The sequence below is a fragment of the Orcinus orca genome, chromosome 15, assembly GCF_937001465.1.
Source record: "Orcinus orca chromosome 15, mOrcOrc1.1, whole genome shotgun sequence".
Lineage (NCBI taxonomy): Eukaryota > Metazoa > Chordata > Mammalia > Artiodactyla > Delphinidae > Orcinus > Orcinus orca.
This window is the reverse complement of record NC_064573.1, coordinates 23,383,842-23,407,580: the sequence shown is the minus strand read 5'-3', so window position 1 is coordinate 23,407,580 and position 23,739 is coordinate 23,383,842. Positions and strand designations below refer to the sequence as shown.

Sequence of the window (23,739 nt, the reverse complement as noted above, 5' to 3'; positions counted from 1 at the left end):
TGAGAGGCTTGTCTGCTCACCCGCCGGGACGGGTGGAAGCTGGGAGCTGAGGCTCGGGCTTCGGAGGTCGGATCTTAGGGAAAGGACTGGGGTTGGCTGCGTGAACACAGCCTGAAGAGGGCTAGTGCTCCGCAGCTAGCCGGGAGGGAATCCGGGAAAAGGTCTGCAGCTGCCTAAGAGGCAAAAGACCATTGTTTCGAGGTGCACGAGGAGACGGGATTCCTTCTGCGTGTGCCCACAAAAGGCAGAACACCATCTAAGTGAGATCCAGAGATGGGCGTGAGCCATGGCTATCACCTCGGACACCAGAGATGAGCATGAAATGCTACGGCTGCTGCTGCAGCCACCAAGAAACCTGTGTGCAAGCAGGTTTCCACACCTCCCCTCCCAGGAGCCTGTGCAGCCTGCCACTGCCAGGGTCCTGGGATCCAGAGACAACTTCCCCAGGGGAATACATGGCGCGCCTCAGGCTGTTGCAACATCACGCTGGCCTCTGCCGCCGCAGGCTCGTCCCGCACTCCAACTATAACTACCGTACCCCTCCCTCGCCTCCCCCCGCCAACCAGCATGATTGAGCAAGAGCCCCGTAGTCAGCTGCTCCTTTAACCCCGTCCTGTCTGGGCGAGGAACAGATGCCTGAGGGCAACCTACATGCAGAGGTGGTGATAAATCCAAAGCTGAACCCCAGGAGCTGTGCGAACAAAGAAGAGAAAGGGAAATCTCTCCCAGCAGCCTCAGGAGCAGCGGATTAAATCCCCACAATCAACTCGATGAATGCTGCATCTCTGGAATACCTGAATAGACAACAAATCATCCCAAAATTGAGGCAGTGGACTTTGGGAGCAACTGTAGACTTGGGGTTTGCGGTTTTCTGATTTTTACGTTTATCTTAGTATAGTTTTTAGCACTTGTCATCATTGAAGGACTTGTTTATTGGTTTGGTTACTCTCTTTTTTTAAAAAATATTATTATTACAATTTAAATTTGTTTATTATAATACTTTAAAAATTTATTTTAATAATATTATTTTATTCATTTTTAAAATTTATTATTTATTTTCTTTCATTTACTCTCCCTTTTCTTCTGAGCTGTGTGGCTGATAGGGTTTTGGAGCTCCAGCCCGGTGTCAGGCCTGAGCCTCTGAGGTGGGAGAACCGAGTTCAGGACATTGGACCACCAGAGACCTCCCGAAACGACGTAATATCAATCGGTGAGAGCCCTCCCAGAGACCTCCGTCCCAAGGCTAAGACCCAGCTCCATCCAATGGCCAGCAAGCTCCAGTGCTGGACACCCTATGCCAAACAACTAGCAACGCAGTAACACAACCCCACCCATTAGCAGAGAGGTGGCCTAAAATCATACTAAGTTCACAGACACCCCAAAACACACCACTGGACGGGGCCCTGCCCACCAGAAAGACAAGATCCAGCCCCATCCACCAGAACACAGGCACTAGTCCCCTCCACCAGGAAGCCTACACAAGCCACTGAACCAACCTCATCCACTGGGGGCAGGCACCAAAAACAACGGGAACTATGAACTTGCAGCCTGTGAAAAGGAGACCCCAAACACAGTAAGTTAACCAAAACGAGAAGATAAAGAAATATGCAGATGAAGGAGCAAGGAAAGAACCCACCAAACCAAACAAATAAAGAGGAAATAGGGAGTCTACCTGAAAAATAATAAAGAGTAATGATAGTAAAGATGATCAAAAATCTTGGAAATAGAATAGAGAAAATATAAGAAATGTTTAACAAGGAGTTATAAGAAATAAGGAGCAAACGAACAATGATGAACAACACAATAAATGAAATTTAAAATTCTCTAGAAGGAATCAATAGCAGAATAACTGAGTCAGAAGAACGGGTAAGTGACCTGGAAGATAAAATAGTGATAATAACTACCACAGAGCAGATTAAAGAAAAAAGAATGAAAAGAATTGAGGACAGTCTCAGAGACCCCTGGGACAACACTAAATGCACCAACATTCGAATCATAGGGGTCCCAGAAGAAGAAGAGAAAAAGAAAGGGTCTGAGAAAACATTTGAAGACGTTATAACTGAAAACTTCCCTAACATGGGAAAGGAAATAGACAATCAAGTCCAGGAAGCACACAGAGTCCTATACAGGATAAATCCAAGGAGAAACACAACAAGACACGTATTAATCAAACTATCAAAAATTAAACACAAAGAAAAAATATTAAAAGCAGCAAGGGAAAAACAACAAGTAACATACAAGGGAATCCCCATAAGGTTAACAGCTGATCTTTCAGCAGAAACTCTGCAAGCCAGAAGGGAGTGGAAAGACATATTTAAAGTGATGAAAGGGAAAACCCTACAACCAAGATTACTCTATCCAGCAAAGATCTCATTCAGATTCAATGGAGAAATTAAAACCTCTACAGACAAGCAAAAGTTAAGAGAATTCAGCAACACCAAACCAGCTTTACAACAAATGCTAAAGGAACTCCTCTAGGCAGAAAACACAAGAGAAGGAAAAGACCTACAATAACAAACTCAAAACAATTAAGAAAATGGTAACTGGAACATACATATCTATAACTATCTTAAATGGAAATGGAATAAATGCTCCAATGAAAAGACATAACATAGAATGGCTGAATGGATACCAAAACAAGACCCATATATATGCTGCCTACAAGAGACCCACTTAAGACCTAGGGACACATACAGACTGAAAGTGAGGGGATGGAAAAAGATATTCTATGCAAATGGAAATCAAAAGAAAGCTAGAGTAGCAATTCTCATATCAGACAAAATAGACTTTAAAATAAAGAGTATCACAAGGGACAAAGAAGGACACTACATAATGATCAAGGGATCAATCCAAGAAGAAGATATAACAATTGTAAATATTTATGCACCCAACATAGGAGCACCTCAATACATAAGGCAAATGCTAACAGCCATAAAAGGGGAAATTGACATTAACACAATCATAGTAGGGGACTTTAACACCCCACTTTCACCAATGGACAGATCATCCAAAATGAAAATAAATAAGCAAACTCAAACTTTAAATGATACATTAAACAAGATGGACTTAATTGATATTTATAGGACATTCCATCCAAAAACAACAGAATACACTTTCTTCCCAAGTGTTCATGGAACATTCTCCAGGATAGCTCATATCTTAGATCAGAAATCAAGCCTTGATAAATTTAAGAAAACTGAAATCAGATCAAGTATCTTTTCCAACCACAACACTATGAGACTAGATATCAATTACAGGAAAAAAACTGTAAAAAATACAAACACATGGAGGCTAAACACTACACTACTTAATAACCAAGAGATCGCTGAAGAAATCAAGGAGGAAATCAAAAAATACCTAGAAACAAATGACAATGAAAACACGACAAACCAAAACTTATGGGATGCAGCAAAAGCAGTTCTAAGAGGGAAGTTTATAGCAATACAATCCTACCTCAAGAAACAAGAAACATCTCAAATAAACAACCTAACTTTACACCTAAAGCAATTAGAGAAAGAAGAACAAAAAAACCCCAAAGTTAGCAGAAGGAAAGAAATCATAAAGATCAGATCAGAAATAAATGAAAAAGAAATGAAGGAAATGATAGCAAAGATCAATAAAACTAAAAGCTGGTTCTTTGAGAAGATAAAGAAAATTGATAAACCATTAGCCAGACTCATCAAGAAAAAAAGGGAGAAAACTCAAATCAACAGAATTAGAAAGGAAAAAGGAGAAGTAACAACTGACACTGCAGAAATACAAAGGATCATGAGAGATTACTACAAGCAACTATATGCCAATAAAATGGACAACCTGGAAGAAATGGACAAATTCTTAGAAAAGCACAACCTTCTAAGACTGAACCAGGAAGAAACAGAAAATATAAACAGACCAATCACAAGCACTGAAATTGGGACTGTGATTAAATATCTTCCAACAAACAAAAGTCCAGGACCAGATGGCTTCACAGGCAAATTCTATCAAACATTTAGGGAAGAGCTAACACGTATCCTTCTCAAACTCTTCCAAAATATAGCAGAGGGAGGAACACACCCAAACTCATGCTATGAGGCCACCGCCACCCTGATACCAAAACCAGACAATGGTGTCGCAAAAAAAGAAAGCTACAGGCCAATATCACTGATGAACACAGATGCAAAAATCCTCAACAAAATACTAGCAAACAGAATCCAACAGCCCATTAAAAGGATCATACACCATGATCAAGTGGGGTTTATCCCAGGAATGCAAGAATTCTTCAATATCTGCAAATCAAGGTGATACACCATGTTAACAAATTGAAGGAGAAAAACCATATGATAATCTCAATAGATGCAGAAAAATCTTTCGACAAAATTCAACACCCATTTATGATAAAACACCCTACAGAAAGTAGGCACAGAGGGAACTTACCTCAACATAATAAAGGCCATATATGACCAACCCACGGCCAACATCATTCTCAATGGTGAAAAGCTGAAAGCATTTCCTCTAAGATCAGGAACAAGACAAGGCTGCCCACTCTCACCACTATTAATCAACATAGTTTTGGAAGTTTTAGCCACAGCAATCAAAGAAGAAAAAGAAATAAAAGGAATCCAAATCGGAAAACAAAAAGTAAAACTGTCACTGTTTGCAAATGACACAATAGTATACATAGTGAATCCTAAAGATGCTACCAGAGAACTACTAGAGCCAATTAATGAATTTGGTAGAGTAGCAGGATACAAAATTAATGCACAGAAATCTCTTGCATTCCTATACACTAATGATGAAAAATCTGAAAGAGAAATTAAGGAAACACTCCCATGTACCACTGCAACAAAAAGATTAAAATACCTAGGAATAAACCTCCCTAAGGAGGTAAAAGACCTGTATACAGAAAACTATAAGACACTGATGAAAGAAATTAAAAATAATACAAACAGGTGGAGAGATTTACCGTGTTCTTGGATTGGAAGAATCAACATTGTGAAAATGACTCTACTACCCCAAGCAATCTACAGATTCAATGCAATCCCTATCAAACTACCACTGGCATTTTTCACAGAACTAGAACAAAAAATTTCACAATTTGTATGGAAACACAAAAGACCCCGAATAGCCAAAGCAATCTTGAGAACAAAAAATGGAGCTGGAGGAATCAGGCTCCCTGACTTCAGACTATACTACAAAGCTACAGTAATCAAGAACGTATGGTACTGTCACAAAAACAGAAATATAGACCAATGGAAAAGTTATAAAGCCCAGAGATAAACCCATGCACATATGGTCACCTTATCTGTGATAAAGGAGGCAAGAAAATACAGTGGAGATAAGACAGTGTCTTTAATAAGTGGTGCTGGGAAAACTGGACAGGAAAGGAATGAAATTAGAACACTCCCTAACACCATACACAAAAATAAACTCAAAATGGATTACAGACCTAAATATAAGGCCAGACACTATAAAATTCTTAGAGGAAAACATAGGCAGAACACTCTATGACATAAATCACAGCAAGATCCTTTTTGACCCACCTCCTAGAGAAATGGTAATAAAAACAAAAATAAACAAATGGGACCTAATGAAACTGCAAAGCTTTTGCACAGCAAAGGAAACCATAAACAAGATGAAAAGACAACCGTCAGAATGGGAGAAAGTATTTGCAAACGAAGCAACTGACAAAGGATTAATCTCCAAAATATACAAGCAGCTCATGCAGCTCAATATCAAAAAACAAACAACCCAATCCAAATATGGGCAGAAGACCTAAATAGATATTTCTCCAAAGAAGATATACAGATTGCCAACAAACACATGAAAGGATGCTCAACATCACTAATCATTAGAGAAATGCAAATCAAAACTACAATGAGGTATCACCTCACACCAGTCACAATGGCCATCATCAAAAAATCTACAAACAATAAATGCTGGAAAGGGTGTGGATGAAAGGGAACCCTCTTGCACTGGTGGGAATGTAAATTGATACAGCCACTATGGAGAACAGTATGGAGGTTCCTTAGAAACTAAAAATAGAACTACCATATGACCCAGCAATCCCACTACTGGGCATATACCCTGAGAAAACCGTAGTTCAAAAGGAGTCATGTACCACAATGTTCATCGCCGCTCTATTTACAATAGCCAGGACATGGAAGCAACATAAGTGTCCGTTGACAGATGAATGGATAAAGAAGATGCGGCACGTATATACAATGCAATATTACTCAGCCATAAAAATAAACAAAATTGAGTTATTTGTATTGAGGTGGATGGACCTAGAGTCTGCCATACAGAGTAAAGTAAGTCAGAAAGAGAAAAAAAAATACCGTATGCTAACATATATATATGGAATCTAAAAAAAGAAAGAAAAATGGTTCTCATGAACCTAGGGGCATGACAGCAATAAAGACACTGACGCAGAGAGTGGGTTTGAGGACACGGGTAGGGGGAAGGTAAGCTGGGATGAAGTGAGAGTAGCATTGACATATATATACTACCAAATGTAAAATAGCTAGTGGGAAGCAGCTGCATTGCACCGGGAGATTAGCTCGGTGCTTTTTGACCACCTAGAGGGGTGGGATAGGGAACGTGGGAGGGAGACGCAAGAGGGAGGGGATACGGGGATACATGTATACATATAGCTGATTCACTTTGTTATACAGCAGAAACTAACAACATTGTAAAGCAATTATACTCCAATAAAGATGATTTAAAAAAAAAAAAAGAATAGTTTATGAGCACTGCTACTTCCTGAGTAGCTAGCAGATGGTGACACTTACCCACGCTCTGCTTTACAAGTTTTAGGAACTTCTAGGCCAGACTCAGCAACTGACGATCTCTTGCTGTCCACCTCTGACCTGCCCTCCAGCTCAAAAGCCAGCCAGTGCAGCAACCCACTGGCAATTTAGCTGTTAAGTTCTCTTCTCTGGGCCTCTGCATACACCACTCCCCATACCTGAAATGCTTTCCCTTCTCCCCAGGGGCTTTTCAAATTCCTCTAGGCCTAGTTTGGGTCCCCACCCTGCAAAGCCTTTCTGTTCTGAGAGTTCTTTCCCTTTCCTTCCCTGCAGATGCCTTCATGAAACCCCCTCTGAACTCTCCCAGTGGCACTGTCAGCCCCCACTGTGTGTGCCCAGTATGCACCCCTAGTGTACCTGCATGGTCTGTAGTTTGCAGTTTTGTATCTCCGTCCTCCCTTCTAGATGTATAAGCATCCTGAGGCCTCACTTATTTCTTCACCCCCAGTGTCAATCACCAAAGTGGTTTAATAAACCTTGTTAGAATACACGAACTATCTCTATATAGTAAGATAATTCAGTTACGGTATCAATGACCTTTTTAAATAAATTCCCAAAGCTGGTCTATCTCACACTAAACAAACAACATGTGAAAATCAGATTTACCTAAAAGATACATCGAAAGGGTTATGTACAACAGGATTCACCAGAGGACTCTTTTCCTAAATATCATCAGGTTCCTGTGCATTTATAATAGGATTCAGTCTGATATTTACTTTATTTATTTATTTATTTTTTGTGGTACGCGGGCCTCTCACTGTTGTGGCCTCTCCCGTTGCGGAGCACAGGCTCCGGATGCGCAGGCTCAGCGGCCATGGCTCACGGGCCCAGCCGCTCCGCAGCATGTGGGATCCTCCCGGACCGGGACACGAACCCGTGTCCCCTGCATCGGCAGGCGGACTCTCAACCACTGCACCACCAGGGAAGCCCTGATATTTATTTTTTCAGGAACTTGCACTCAATTTAATTCAGCCAACATTTACTGAGAACCAGCTATCACCTAATGGAAGTTGTTCTTCAGAACTGGCTGTAGCTGGGACTTGCCCTATGCTCATCATTCCATGTAATTACAAAGTCTCTACTTAACAGAGTCCCTGAGGCAAGAAAGAGACCCTGTAGCCCCACAAACACAAGCAGGCACTCTCTTCAGGAGCCTCCAGCCCAGGGACACATCAGCACCTGAGGCCGCAACTCACGAATATATCAGACACCGCAGATTCCCAGGACCCAAACAAGCACCAACATCAGTCCTTTTTGATCACAGACTGTAAAGACTTTGCTTTTCATTAAAATATTTCAAATGGACACCATCTTTAGTTTCTTTTCCCTGCTCCCAAGATTCAAACTCCCCATGGAAAGAGCATGAGCTCTTGCGAGGTTTTAGAGTCAGATGGGCAGCCCTGAATTGAACCTCAAAGCTGCTACTTAGCAGCTATGCAACCTAGGACACATAAGTTAGCCTCTCTAGGCCTCTGCTTCCTTACATTAAAAAAAAGGGTGATTTGAGAACTAAACAGTGTGCAGAAAGCACTAGAATACTGGTACAGAGAAGGCATTCACTGCATGGCAATTTTCATCACCAAGTCACATGTCTCCTGATCACACAATTCACTCCCTGCAGGAAGTCTGCCTTGAGAGAAGTAAAAATATGGTTCTTCCTCGTGTTGCTTATTTTAAAAACAGAGCCCTAAAATGCAAGTCAATTCCACAATAAAATACCAATTTGCATCCACTATGATATCTAGAATTTTTAAAAAAATAGAAAATAAACAAGTGTTGGCAAGGATGTGGAGAAATAAGAATCCTCATATATTGCTGACTCCAAAGTAAAATGGTGCACCTGCTGTGGAAAAGGGTTTTGTGTTGACTGAAGAACCTGAACACAGAAATACCACATGATCCAGCAATTCCACTCCTAGGCACACACCCAAGAGAACTGACAACCCGTACTCAAATTCTCTTCCACAAATGTTCACAGCAGCATTGTGTGTGCACTATGGCCTAAATGGGGGAAACAACCCAAATGTCTATCAGGTGAGGAAGAGATAAACAAAATGTGGTAGATCCATAGAGTGGACTATTATTCAGCCATTAAAAGAAATGAAGATCTGACACGTGCTACAATGCAAGGGACCTGGAAAACGTTATGCTTTGTGAAAGAGGCTAGACATGAAAGGTCATATATCATATGATTCCATTTATATGAAATATCCAGCATAAGCAAATCCATAGAAACAGAAAGCAGATTTGTGGTTGCCAGGGCTAGTGGAAGGGAGAAATGGGTACATGATCTCCTTCACAAGTGACGGAAACATTCTGGAAGCAGACAGAGGTGGTAGTTGCCCAACACTGTGAATGTACTGAATGCCACTGAATTGGATACTTTAAAATGGTCACCGGTATATTATGTAAATTTCACCTCAGTAAATTTTTTTAAAACCTCTACAAGAAGATAAAAAAATTTCTACTTTCAAATAGTAGGATATAAATATGTCCCTGCTTGTTCAGGCATTTCTCAAATACCTAGTGGAAGCCTGCTGTGTGCCAGGCACTGGGCTCAATACTGATACCTGCCCTCATGTATCTCATCACCTTGTGGACCATTTGTATCATTAAGTAGGGTTTTTTTGTGCCTATACACAACACACAGACATAAGCCATGCACAGAATATAATGTGGTTTTTTTCCCATTCAAGCTCAGTCAGTCATTTGAGTAACTGGCCCGTGAACTGTGTATATATAAATAAGACCACTTCCACTATAGCATGTTACTTGCGCTTTTTGCTCTACTTAGTAAATTTAATTGAATTACCATCTAAATATTCAGCAAAACCACATTATGACCTGTGATTACCATGAGATTTCCTTGTATTCTGCAACACTAGATATCCCCTCTGACTACTTAACCTGGTTTTTGATAACAGAAGTTCTAGCAACCACAATTTTATTCTCAAGGCTTTACAGACTTCACAGTAAAACAGTGAGATTCTTTACAAGTTTTCTGACACAAGTGCTAAAACATGTTTTCATCAAAATGTGGCTTCTTTAGTTGAACACTCATGCCCACAGGGGAGACTGGATATCTTGTCCCAAGCACCGAGCGGCCCCATCCTACGCCCTCAAGACACAGTAGCATTTACATTATGGAAGCCATCACCATGTTCTTTCTTCTGTTTTATTAAAAGGTTTAGGGAAAGCGTGGATGTTCTTCTCACCTCTGTTTTCAAGTGAACATTAAAGAGGAAAAAAAAAATTCTCTTGAACGATAGGAATACCACAGAACCAGAAAATGCTTTGAAACCAGGAGGAAAGATACATGTATGAACTACAAGGAAGCCCTGTGCAAATCTCCAATCCAGAAGATGCATGAACCTATGAGCTGAGTATCAAACCTTTACCATGGCGTCCTTCCCATCACTTACTCCATATATCACTGTTTGCTTCTCGCACATCCCTCCTGCTGCTTGATCATTTTGAATGGTATACGCTACTTTTTTAAGATAAACTTCAAGTGAACCTATTTCAAGAATGTTATACTATCCTTCTTGATAAACTACAGACATCCAAGTAAGAATGGAAAAGCCCTACTTTAATTTCTCCAGACTAAAAGAGGACAGAGGCAACACGATAAAGGTTAACAAAGAGACCGCAGCGCTGGAAACAGGCTCAAATCAAGGACCTGATGAGCAGACAGTACAGGAGCATTCAGAAACCCAGCCTCCACGGCTCGGAGGTTACAGGGGCCCGACAAAGGCACGTCCCTTCTGAACTCCTTCCTGTAGGAACAGGCACCAGGGACGCCTGGCCATCTGGGTGGGCTTGGAGGGGGTCATAAAACTACTTCTACCCCTTTCTCCAAGGGTACGATGCTGTAAACCTTTCTAAATACTAAACTGAAAAGAACTGACTGAATTAAGGGATTCATCGAAATAAATGAGGACACCTAGAAGTTTGATTTTTATTTAGCAAATATTTATATTTAGCGCTTGCTATGTGCCAGGAACTGTTCTAAGAGCTTTACAAGTACTAGGTTATTTAATCCTCTAAACAACCCTATGATTATTCAGCATCTAGGTAGATACCCAGAACAACAGAAAGTAGGATTTCAAACAGATACTTGCACACCGAAGTTTATAGCCGCATTAGTCACAATAGCCAAAAGGTGGAAACAAACCAAACGTCCACTGACAGATGAATGGATAAGCAGCAAGTAGTCTAATACCTACAATGGAAAATTATCCACACTTAACGGAAATTCTAACACACGCTACCACATGGACGAACCTTGAAGTGTTACTTACTACACTAAGTAACTACTTACTACACTAAGTAACTACTTACTACACTAAGTAACTACTTACTACACTAAGTAACATAAGCAAGACACTAAAGGACAAATATTGTATACCCCACTCATATGAGGGACCTAGAATAGGCAAATTCCTACAGAGAAAAAGCAGAATGATGGCTTCCAGGGATGAGGGGAAATGGGAATAGAGAGTCAGTGTTTAAGGGGTGCAGAGTTCCAGTCTGGGGAGATGAAAAGGCTCTGGAGACGGATGGTGGTCATGGTTGCACACAACGTGAATGTAGTTAACGCCACCAAACCCTACCATGAAAACTTACTAAGATATGGTTAAGATGGTAAATTTTGTCACGTGTATCTTACCACGATTAAAACAACTCTATTAGGTAGGCCCGTTACTGTAACGTTCATTGTCGAGATGGGGACCCCCTGTCCACGTGCCACACCAGCCACTAGGGACACAGCAGTAAACACTACAGCCTCGCCCCTCCTGCCCTGACAGAGCCTACTGTCCACTGGGGAGACAGACACCAGCGGTCGTTTAATTACAACTGAGGCACAGGCCACAAAGGTGAAACCAGAACTCAGAGGGCAAATTACAGGGGAGTTGCAGCGGAGACTCTCTGGGAAGCAGCAGAATCCCAAGTTGTCTGAAATATCTGTAGTGAATCCAACATGTCATTCTGGTGACCAACGGCCTTGATGAGAGCTGCTGCACACATTCCTGCCCTCAAATCATACGCAGACCAGGCCTGGCCAACTCCCCGGCAGACAGCAGTCACACACTCGTCATTGCCAGGACCTGCTCAAATGAGTCTCAGAACAGCCACAGGGCTCTCAAGCTTCCTTCTGATGCCCTTCCACACAATCTTAAGGCATGCCACAGTGGGTAAGAGAGTGCTGTGCAACCAGCTTTCCTGGTTATAATCCCAGCCCTGGCACTCTCCAGCTTTGTAACCTTGACCAAGTTATTAAATCTTTGACCTTGGTCTCAAAAATGGGAACGTATAGACTTCATAGGGCTATGAAATTAAATGAGTTTCCATGTGAAAAGTGTTTTTAAGAACAGTGCTTGTCATATATAAAAATAAAGTTAGCTATCTTCATCATCATTATTACCTTATTCCATCCTCACAAGACCCAAGAGGCAGGTAGGGCAAGACCAACCCATCTCCAGCTAACAGATGGGAAATGGGGCAAAGTGCAAGTTGCTTGAGATCATGTAGCTGGTTGGAGTCTACTGTTTTCCCCACCATGCCATGGAATCTACAACAATCCAAAAGCACATTATGAACATTTCAAGCATCTCAACAACATTTGGATACCTACGGTATACCAAACACTGGCTACCCCTTCTCTGGTTGCCTGTAGGAAGGAAGATTCCAAGTTCTCCAAACCCATCATGGTGGTCTGTAATCCCAGGAGGCAAATTCGGTACCCTTCATTTCATCCATTGGGAAACAAGCATTTGATTGAGCAACTGGCATAGATCCAGCACTCTACCCCATAGGGGAGACAAAAGTGGTAGAACTTTAGGTATCTGTCCTTCAAACATGGTGGAGAAGGCAAGAGATACTCAGAAAAAAATATGGAGGGGTGGGTGCCATTCATTCTGAGCTCTGGTGGAGCCAACAAGAGTAAGAGGAATCCAGCTAGGCTGAGTCGAGCGTCAGCTCATATAGCCAGGAAAAATGTTGTGGAGCAAGTGGGATTTAAATGAGGCTTCAGGGATCACTACGTGTGATAGTTCATTTTATGTGCCAACTTGACTAGGCCACGTAGTGCCCAGATAGGTGGTCAAACATTATTCTGGTGGTCTGTGAGGGTGTTCGTGGATGAGATTACCATTTGAATTGGTGGACTGATCAGACTGCCCTCCCTAATGTAGGTGGGCTTCATCAAAGCAGTTGAAGGCCTGAATAGAACAAAAAGGCCAGGGGAGCGAATTTCTTCTGCCTGACGGTCTATGAGCTGTGACATCTGCTCTTCCTTGCCTTCAGACTCAAATCGAAGCATCGGCTCTTCCTAGGTCCCAAGTCTGCTGGCTTTTGGACTGGAACATACACCATTGGTTCTGCTGGTTCTCAGGCCTTTGTACTTAGACGGGAACTGCCCTTCAGCTCTCCTGGGTCTCCAGGACCCAGCAGATCGTGGGACTACTCAGCCTCCCTAATCACAGAAGCCTATTACACACACACACACACACACACACACACACACACACACACACACACCCTCTACTGATTCTGTGATTCTGTTTCTCTGGAGAACCCAGACTAAATACACTATCATTGGCTCAGCAAAGAGAAAGGGGGAAGAAAGTTTCCAGAAGTCTAAGAAACAGAATGAAAAAAGGCAAGATGGTGGGAACAAATGAATAAGGAAGGACATGACAGAGTAGCTTTGAAGGGGGACAGGGGACAAACAGAGGAATGAGGATTGTGAGGTAGACCAGGTAACCTGAGGACAGCTGGTGGATTCTGCATGTGAACCTCCAAGCAGGCAGACAGACAGGATGCTGTTATCTTGGGATTCACACAAAAAGCTGAACTTTAGGAAAAGGAATCTTACAGAGATAAGAGTAGCAAAGATTGCAGCAAGGTGGCCACTATATTTGTCCAGGTAGGAGGAGATGTGTGTGTGTGTGTGTGTGTGTGTGTGTGTGTGTGTGTGAGAGAGAGAGAGAGAGAGAGAGAGAGAGAGAGAGAGAGAGAGAGAGAGAGCGAGCAGTGTGTAGGTGCAGGCTGACAGGAAATCTCCTACTCCTTTCAAAGCAGGAAGACTCTCACACTCCCTGTGACTTAATCAGCTTGGGAGCAGTTCAACTCCCTGCCCAGGTACAAAGGCCAAACACCCCAGAGAGAAGGCCACCTGCCAGCACCTAATAATCTGAGATCACTTAACACTTCCTAAGTCCCTCAGCCCCTCTGGACCTCAATTTCCATATCTGTGAAATGGAGAACCAAGCTGTTTACCTCAGGGAAGGACTGTGAAGATAAAATGAAAGACCATCACGGCAGGAAGTGGCCCCGTGAGAGGGCAGGCACCAGTGGAAATTGCCCTGGTGTAAAGTCTGATGAAAGCACCAAACCAGCCTGTAGTCCACTGGAAAAGCAGGTTTTTTATTGACAAAACCTGCAGAGAATCGCCTCCATAGCCAGTTGTTTTTAGGCCCCTCCACCCAAGGCCTAAAAACAACTTGCTAAATCTCAGGGATGAGTCACTGCCGCACAGCCTTAGCCTCCCCACTACTGCCGGGGATGTCATGTTCAGCTCAGGTGAGATCACGTGGCAGGGAACACTCAGCCATGTTGAAGGAAACACCCAGGTCTTGCCCTGTGCGGGTGGAGGTGAAGGCTGTTGAGTGGGGACCGGGGGATGGGAGGCTTAGCCAAAGCAGGACACTCTGGAGGAGGCAAGGACCGAGCCGAACAATTCCTGCAACTGATGCTTGAAACCCCATAGTCACAAACCCATAACAGCAGTCACCCCACAAACTCAGGGCATCCCCTTCCCTCCAGGGAACTCTTATCATGGGCAAGATTCTGCCTATGTTAAGTCTCTGTCATGCACAACCACTGTAACAAAGAGACCATAAATGCTCCATGCCTGAATATGAAAGGGAACTGGAAATATCAAACTCCGATAAAGCAGAAAGCTCAAATCACTGGTGCTGTTATCCTCCATTCGACTTGAGGGCGAGCAGACAAATGATCCATGAGCAAGTTAATACTGGAGCTGTAATAATAACAGCTACACTCCAAGAGCTTACCATGTGTCTGGTCCTGTTTCCTAGTGCCTTCCACATAGTAACTCCTTTAATTCTCGCAGCCCTAGAAGGTATCATCTCCATTTCGCATATGAGGAAACCGAAGCTTGAAGAGGTGAAGTAAGTTGCCCAGGGTCACTAGTAATAAATGGAGCTGGGATTCAAACCCATGCAACAGTCTGTCTCCCAAATCTGTGCTCTTTAGAAAGTGCTGAAGTACAACCTAATATTCTCTACCTTCCATCTCTAAGGGGCAAAAAACAGGGCTGATACTACAGGAACCTCTGCCCAACAAGGAAGGTCAGAGGAGAGGCTTTATTTTGTCTCCTGGCTTTTCTGATTTTTCTAAAATGAACATGATACCCTTCTTTCAGCAGAAAAACAGAAACCAAGCCTAACCAATTTTTTTTCAATGACCCCCTCCCGCCTGCCACCCTCCTGCAAACCCCTCCCAGGTAGCTCCCAGGAGATGAGCAGCACAGAGCTCACCAGACCACCTGAACACTCAGCATGTCCAGAGCAGCTCCTCAAAAACAGAAATGCAGATGCAACCCCAGCGAGGCTGAGGGCCAGGCAGGCTGCCCAGAGGCTGGGCTGGAATCAGCTGTCAGCTACCCAGTGATCTGATTTAAAATGCTGGTTAATGCTGGAAGTACAATTAAAAATACATCAGCCCCATCTTAAAAAACAACAACAACAAACAACTCTCCTGTGACTTTTTCCAGAATTTATTCAACAAAGCAAAGAGCTTTGCTGGTTAACAATTAGCCAGCAGAAGGCCCCTGCACTTGTAATTAAGTCTTCCTGGAGGAGGGAAAATGCCCCAGTTGCCGTAGAATTTCATGCATGATGGTCAACAGAGATGGCTCAGGCCTGAGAACATCCTTAGGCTTCCAGAGGAGAGTCTGGACAACGTCCGTAGCTTCTGGAAGTTACCCTGATAAGTGCACATACACAGTTCATTTTCGTGGCTGCTACAGAAGGTCTTACTGGGCATTGGCAAAGGCTCCTTCAGAAGGAGACAAGGAGATGAGAACCAGAGGTATCTACCTCACCTGAATTGATGGGCACTGACACAAATCAGGAAACAAAAAGCACCCTCAGCGGATTTTTTAAAATCACGAACAACTTACAGGGCTTACCTGTCATAGGGAAGCACACAGAGTGTGTCACCCCTCCCGCCGTACCGGAGAAAAACTCTAAGCTGGCCCGAAGAGTGGTACAGATGAACCAACAAAACCCTCTGTACAGGATGCCACCTACCCCTCTCTGGACATTTCTCATCTGCTCAAGTTTGCAAAAGACCAGTTGTATAAAGTCACTGTGATGTGCTTGCTAATATCAAACGTTTCAGGAATCCTGAATGAACTCATCTCTGTGAGGCTTGACTGTAGCTGCCCTGGGGCCCTAGGACCCTGAGTAGAGGCTCCTCCACCCCTGTCCCTCTGCCCCAGTCCATCTGCTGCTGGCGGACTCCACAGCCCTCCCTCTCTGTTTGGAACGCCAGGCGTCATCTACCCCAAGCTGAACGGTTACATGGCAGGAGGAACTCTGCCCGGCAATCAGGAGCCCTGGGCTCGGGCCCCAGGCCTGTCATGTTCCAGCTGTGCAGCGTGAGGCAAACCTCTTCCCCCAACCTTCAGTTCTTGTAAGTGCTGGATGAGAAGCATGTTCTGCTCAGGTCACAGCGCTTTTTGTGAGAATCAAATGAAATGATGTAGGTCATGGCACTTTACAAACATCAAAGCGCTATGCTGGCCAGTACTAATCATTCATTGCATTGAATCACAGAACGGACGGCATTGAAACTCAGACCTGAAAGGGAGTCCTGATACTAAAGTAAAAGTCAGGCTACAGGAGGAGAGACCATGGTCATACTGAATGGAATCCAGTTCACAGCAGAGGAAGAAATCAGGCGAAATTGTTCAGGGCCAAGCTTTACAGGGGGTTATAAGGAGATTTAGGCACCATCCCTCTAAGATGCACCCATCAACTAGCAGACTCTGGGTGATGGTTAAAATGCTACTGCCAAACATCCAACACTGGGGAAAGAACTGGCCTGTGCCCCCCTGGGCAACAGACGTGCTGGGAGTGTGTCATCCCCAACACCAAGGATCAGAGGCAAAGGTCAGGCCCCCTGCGCTTGCCTGTGACACACACACTAAGTAGACAGAAAAAGCATATATTTCTATAAAAAGCTTACTTAAGATTATAAGAAAACAAAGATTACTTTTTAATAACCCCTAAAAAGATACAACGATTCCTTAAGTCACTGGTAAATGGCGGTATGGTCAACCAATGAATGTGTGGATATTAACTGGCCGGTTAGGTCCTTTTCTGAAAGACACCCAGCTACTCAGCCTGGGGAATAGTGTCCTGCTTACCACACTGCCCCACAGGAAATCACCAGACCACAATTAAAAACTGGTTGGAACGCACACAATTATTCCCAGGCTCGTCCTCTCCCAGCTTCCCACTGGCCCCAGCCGACCCAGTCATGCTCATCTGGTTTGCCTGCCCCGCCACCCTGTGACGCAGTGCTGGCCTCCTCCCTTTAGTGTCCCCAGAGGAGCCTGAGCATTTTCTCATTGCCCCCTGACTCCAAGTGACGAAAGTAGAAACAAGAATGCAGGACCCCACAATAAAGAGGAAGACCACAGCACCGATCCACCAGGGAGCCTTGAGTGTAGTCTCAGCTCTGCCCTTTAACCTTCTCTGTGACCCTGGGCAAGTCATCTGACCTCCTCCAGCTATAGCGCTGTCATTTGTAAGAGGAGGAGATCGGGTGAGATAACTTAAGGTTCTCCCTAGCTCCAACATTACAGATTCTAAGTCATGGTGTGAAATCTTCACTTTCATCTTTTAAGTTTCTTTCTAGGTTCCTCTGAACATGCCCAGTGATAAGTAATTTTCCAGAACCAACAATATCTTTGGTTGAGTCAACAATACATATGGTTCTACATAAATTCCCACAAGAGGAAAGTGCTTCTGAAAGTCAGTTACAGGTCAGCCCTCAGTGAGGGTTGCTGAGGGGCTACTGCCAGCTCAAGAAACCTCAGTGAATCCCTCTCAGACAGCATCCTCTGTGACCCCTAACCTCCCAGGGCCCTGCCGTGGAGCTCACCACATGCACAGATGCCATGGATACACAGCACCACGTGAGAGCCCACCTGAAATAGTACTTCTAAGGTCTTCTGTTTTCCATCACCCGTCCTCGTTTTCAGCACAAATTCCTGAAAATTCAAGTGGGCTGATGGGTAATTCTGTCACTCCACTACTAGACTTCTGTGCAAACGGCCTCCAGACATGTCCAGGAGGCACTTCTCCCGCTTCATGGAAGCAGGTGAAACTACTCTCATACACCCCACCCTACATCATCCCAAACCCTTTAAACCCCCAGCCTGTCGATGGAGCAGCGAGCCTTCGACCCTGTGCCTTCAGGTCAACTCTGATTCACGGCTCAATAATAACTTGGCATCAATTTATCACCAGCTGTTTGACACGTTCATCTGATCTGTCCATCTAAACTGTAAGATTGGGGGCCAACACTTTTTCCTTATAACCCCCATGCTGTGCTGGGCAAGGCCTGGTGCTTCACTCTGGAGGCCTCAACCCCAGTGACTCCTCCCACCCGCTCCCTCTGCCTTTCCCTACTTCCCACCCTGTAGCCTCACGGACGACCCTAGCGGAGAAAGCAAACGATGCTTGCTTTCCTCCTCCTCCCCTCACATCCTGCTTCCTCCCACCACTGTCATATGTGACGATTTACAGCCGATTACTAAGCTGCAGAGTGAGATAGACAGGACTGAACACTACTTCTTTGGAGCAGTGCTTGAACTATCTTCCTCCAGGGATACATCAATGCCAGGTGAGGTTCACAGCCTGAGAAAGACTCTCACAGGCATGTGCAGAGATACAGCAATTTCTAGCTCCTGGTCCTAACACTGTCCCACCCACACCCTCTCAAGAGAACATCCTAAAATACCTGAGTATACTGATAAAGGAATGACATGGAATCAAGATACACATAAACACATGCAGCCAGAAAAAAAAAAAGTTTTGCTCTATTAACTATTACTGGAAAGAAATTACCTGAGAGAGTCCTCATAATTGATCACAATATATTAATGTTGAAAAAGCAGTATTTTTCAAGCTCCAACCCTCCAACTCCCTGCCTATCACACCCAGGCTTTAGCTACAAGAGACATTTCGCTCCATTCATGCACAACTTGCACCATGAATCTTTGAATATGTCAGTAGGACTATAAGACCGGCAGCCAAAGCCCTATGGGAAATGGTCTCAAACCACATGCAAAATCAGTGTCAATGGAAAAGTAAAAGGTGCTGAGCCCCCAGCCCACCTGCCATCTCCTGTAAACGCCCACCAAATAAGCCTCCTTTCTGACACTGGCCCCAAGCATTGAAACACTGCCATGGCACTCAGCACAGTGCTTTGACTGCTAAATCGTCATCATAATTATTACTATTCTTTGATAGAAAGGTAGGCTGAGCAGTGCTTTAAAAGCATTTGTAGCTCCAAAAACCATGGAAGCAACAGGCAATCTCAAAGCATTTAGCTGGATACTGAGATCAGTGCAGAAACCTATTTGTCACCATGACAGGAGGTGATAATGTGACATTTCACAAGTTTCAAAACAGCAGGGGAAAACCACCTCCCCTCTATCATTTGTAGCAATGCTGGACTTCCAAACACACTCTCTGCATGAACTATGAATCACTCTAATTATTCAGCAGGCTGAATACCAAACCAACCACAGTCCACAATCAGATCTGTGCCTCAACTTTTTGTGAAGACAACATTTTTAGCTTCTGTACCTGCAGTTTTCCCCACCAGCACCATTTTCCCCAACAAATAATAATTTGCAAAATCCTTTATTGAAAGGGGCTTCTGCGTCCACATTGGGCACTGGCAAACAACACATTTCCTGTTTTCTCCCCTCCCCTAGCAGGCCAATACCTCCTCTCCACTTTAAGAACAAAATCAAGGACTCGATATTATCCCACAAAATCAAGGACAGAAAACTATCCCTGAAACCACCATCCACTTTCTGCTTTGAAAGAGTGTCCACTGCTGTCCTTCAAGAATCCTCCAGAAATGTAAGAACAGTGAACATCAGAACATGCTTGGGGGAAAAGAATGTAGTTGCTATGTATCCGAGGCTCAAATCCTGCTTCTGCTACTTCCTAGCTGTGTGACCTTATCCAAGTTACTAAACCTCTCTGGCCTCAATTCTCTGTGATGTTAAATAGAGATAACAGAAACTCCCCTCCTTCCACAGTTGAAAGGACTGAGTATAAGATTAATATATATGTCAGGTTCTGTGATATGATTCACATCATAATGGTTCAATGTCAATTAATAATGCTAATAATTGATAATGCTCTTCCTAGGACTAACAAGCCTGGCTAATAGCAGTCTGCTGTAGGCTGGGGAAGAAAATGAGCATTAATGCTCACGTCACTGTACCCAGTAAGATGCTTATCTCTGCCACATCTCCCCCTTCTTCACCATCTCTCTTCTTGGGACTAGGGCTGCCTGCTCAGATTTGCTCAGTAACAGATTATGAGAGCTGTCATAGAGCAAACGGCAAGAAGAAATAGGCATTAATTTATGTTTAAAAGGAGTTAAGTGGGGGTGTGAAACTCAGGAATTTTAAGTACCTCAGCTAAAACTTGAAGGGCAAGTAAATTCTATAAACACCTTTTAATCCCTTAAAATCATTAACATTTTCTTCCTTCACATCTTTCTCACAGCACCGTGGTTATACCCACAATTGCAACCAGTCACTCAAGATGTATTTAAAAGTCTTAACCTAAATCAATTAAGGGTGGTGTTTTCTATGAATTTATAGAGACCCGCGGTCATAGTTATTTTTTAACGAGCCTTGAAGAAGATTCTCCAAGACCAGCCTATGCTGCTGAGGACAGAATTAATCGAGGATTTAATTGTTTTCTTCTTGAAAAAGCAAAAACCTCAGCAAGGAGGAGTGAGTTTCAAGTCATTCCTTATTCATGCCCCCTTAAAAGCACTCCAAAATGCACCACGATATCCCAGGCATAAGAAGACACATCAAACCCAAGACAAGCCCAATCTTCTTTCTTTATTCTCTATTTTCTCTATTTGGGGGCTCTGCTCAATTGGACAAAGGTAAAACTAAGCACAAAGAAGATACTACAGACCAAGATCAAAAAGGAGGTCAGGAGAATGCTCACTGCTCTGCGTGACACTAACGTTAGAGTCTCACTTCTAGTCCAAAGTATTGAAAGAACCTGCAACAGCACCAGTCATCATCTCCAGGTATCTGTGAGGAACCAATGGCAAGCTTATGTGTCAGAATCCTCTATAATAACCCATTACGAAATCCGGAAGGGAGAGCGAAGTCCGGTCCATGGTCTGCGATTTTCATCATTTGCCTTTTCAGAAATGTAAATACTTGCTTATCAGGTATTAGAGAGGAGGTTCCCGTTAGTGAAACTAAAACTTCAAAGATCAAGATGACTTCTAAGATCCTGTCCAACACTCAGTGATAACTGAAAAGCACCATCCCCCCCTCACATCCCACACCAGGCCTGCCCCACGCTCCAGAGGGCTCCCCAGGTCTGCACGAGGCAGGAGGCCCTCAGAGATGGACAAAGCAGTGCAAGGAACAGCAACCTGCTCTGATCACACCCAGCTGTTAACCTGGAATAGTTACTCAAAAGGATGTAAAAACATGCTCGGCTTCAGTAAATCCCCTGCTACCACTGCATTTAATCACCTTTCCCAAGCTTCACTTACTTTTAAAATAATCATTTATTCCTATTTCTACTTTCTACAGTCACACAAAAGAACCATTCGGGGGATTACAATTCCCACCAACCACTGCCCTGGGAATAAGCGTTCCAGGAGTGCTTGGAAGTGGGGGAAGGAGAGTGGCATCCCTTCGGCACAACTGAGAAAGGGAGGCTGAAAGAAAGGGAAAGGGAAGGAGAGGTGGAAAGAGACGTAGAAGAGACTCAAAGTTCATACGCTGTGGACCTCAGCAATGGAACCCAGAAGGCAGGTGCAAACAACTGTAGAAACTGCCAAGGAATGTACAACCTGCACTGCTCCTCAGAACCTAGAACCGAGGGTAGCTGCATAAACACATAAATCACTCCATCCCTCCCCACGACTGCCCTGGTGTGTTGAAGTCCAGCTCCGATACCCTTTCAGGGTTTCCAGAAATTGGCAACTGCCTGATTTTTCACAGCACAGAGCAGTGCTTCTCTCCCTCTGGCCTTTTCAGAATTACCTGGGGAAGGTAGTCAGCAGGAAAGGGCCAGGCCCTGCATGACTCCAGGAGCCCAGGCTCCTGCATTTACTATTAGCTCTCCAGGTGAGTCTGTCCACATCAGGTTTGAGATCCACCGCCATGGAGCCATAAAAAAAAATTTTTAAACAACAAAAACGCAAGAATCTTCAAGATACATTGTTAAGGGGAAAAAAGCAAGTATATTACAGTGTCTTTAGCTGCCAAACATACAAGAGAAGATGGGGACTGAAGATGAAGGGAGAGGAGTGACATCGGCAAGACAGACAAATAAGATATCCTCTGCTCCTATACCCCCCTCCCCCATCCCAACAACAATCTGGCATCCATCCATCCACAGACAAAAATGCCTTGTGGGAGCTACGGGGTCCAGCACCATATGCCAAGGGACCTGGGAGAGGCGTCACCCACCCAAGTGTCAGGGAATAAGCCTACAGACCTCGGCCCCAGCTGTGGACTCTGAAGTGGCCCATGAACTGGCTCTAGCCATCGCTGGAGAACACTGCAGAATCACATGCAGATGAGAGCATTCAAGGAAATCCAAAAGTCCAGTGGAGACGTTCTAGCATACCGCTGGAACAACAACAACAAAAATCTCCATTTGGACGCTTTGGAGAGGTAAGAGGACCGGTGTGACTTTACTCACATCACCCTCTCCCAAGGCAGCACAGCTCAGTGCCAAGAGAGACCGTCCCAGCAATGATTTCTCCCATGAGATGGGGGGTGAGAGCATGTGCATGAGCATCCAGCTTCCCCCGCTGCTGGGACGATTCCAAAGAGGTTCATTTCTCTCCTGCCCCATTCAGAGTACTAAGTCTAGGAGGCAGGAAGAGACTAGCAGAGCAGCAGACAGGACTCTCAGAGGGCGTTAAAGGGACACAGATCCTACTAACCAGGCTGCAGACTCCACTGAGAAGCCTGCCCAAAGCAGCTGGGGACACCTTGCCCATGGATCTCGCCAACTGGCACACGGGCAGCCCCAGCACTCCAAACTCCCCAGCCATGCACACCCCAACCCCGTGGTCAGCTCCCCTTGCACACTCCTGACGGCAGTGCAAGCAAGCTTTAGTAGATGGCTAGTGAGCCCACTCAAACCCAGCAAGTCTGCAGGCCAGGGCCAGACCACAGACCTGAGCCCTAGCACCACCCCTGGGAAGCAGAAAGGAGGCTGTCAGCACCTGTCCTGGAACATTGCAGGATATAAGAAGGCGTATAAGCTTAAGAATTCTGCCACAAGAGGGAGGAAGAAATGTGCAGCACGTGTCTCCAGAGCTCTGAGAGCCCCCAAATCCCTAGCAGGGTTGACAGAAGGTGTTTGTCTCCAGAAGTCAGTAAAGACTGAAGGAGGGGGCTTCCCTGGTGGCACAGTGGTTGAGAGTCCGCCTGCTGATGCAGGGGACACGGGTTCGTGCCCCGGCCCGGGAGGATCCCACATGCCGCGGAGCGGCTGGGCCCGTGAGCCATGGCTGCTGGGCCTGTGCATCCGGAGCCTGTGCTCCGCAACGGGAGAGGCCACAGCGGTGAGAGGCCCGCGTACCGCAAAAAAAAAAAAAAAAAAAAGACTGA

General features: G+C 44.4%; 1 protein-coding gene across 2 annotated transcripts in view; it reads right to left on the bottom strand.

The window, feature by feature from the left end:
• The window catches only part of MYO5B (myosin VB), a 387,779-nt gene that overhangs the window by 300,921 nt on the left and 63,119 nt on the right, over nucleotides 1–23,739 (bottom strand). The gene's annotated exons all lie outside the window — the stretch shown is intronic.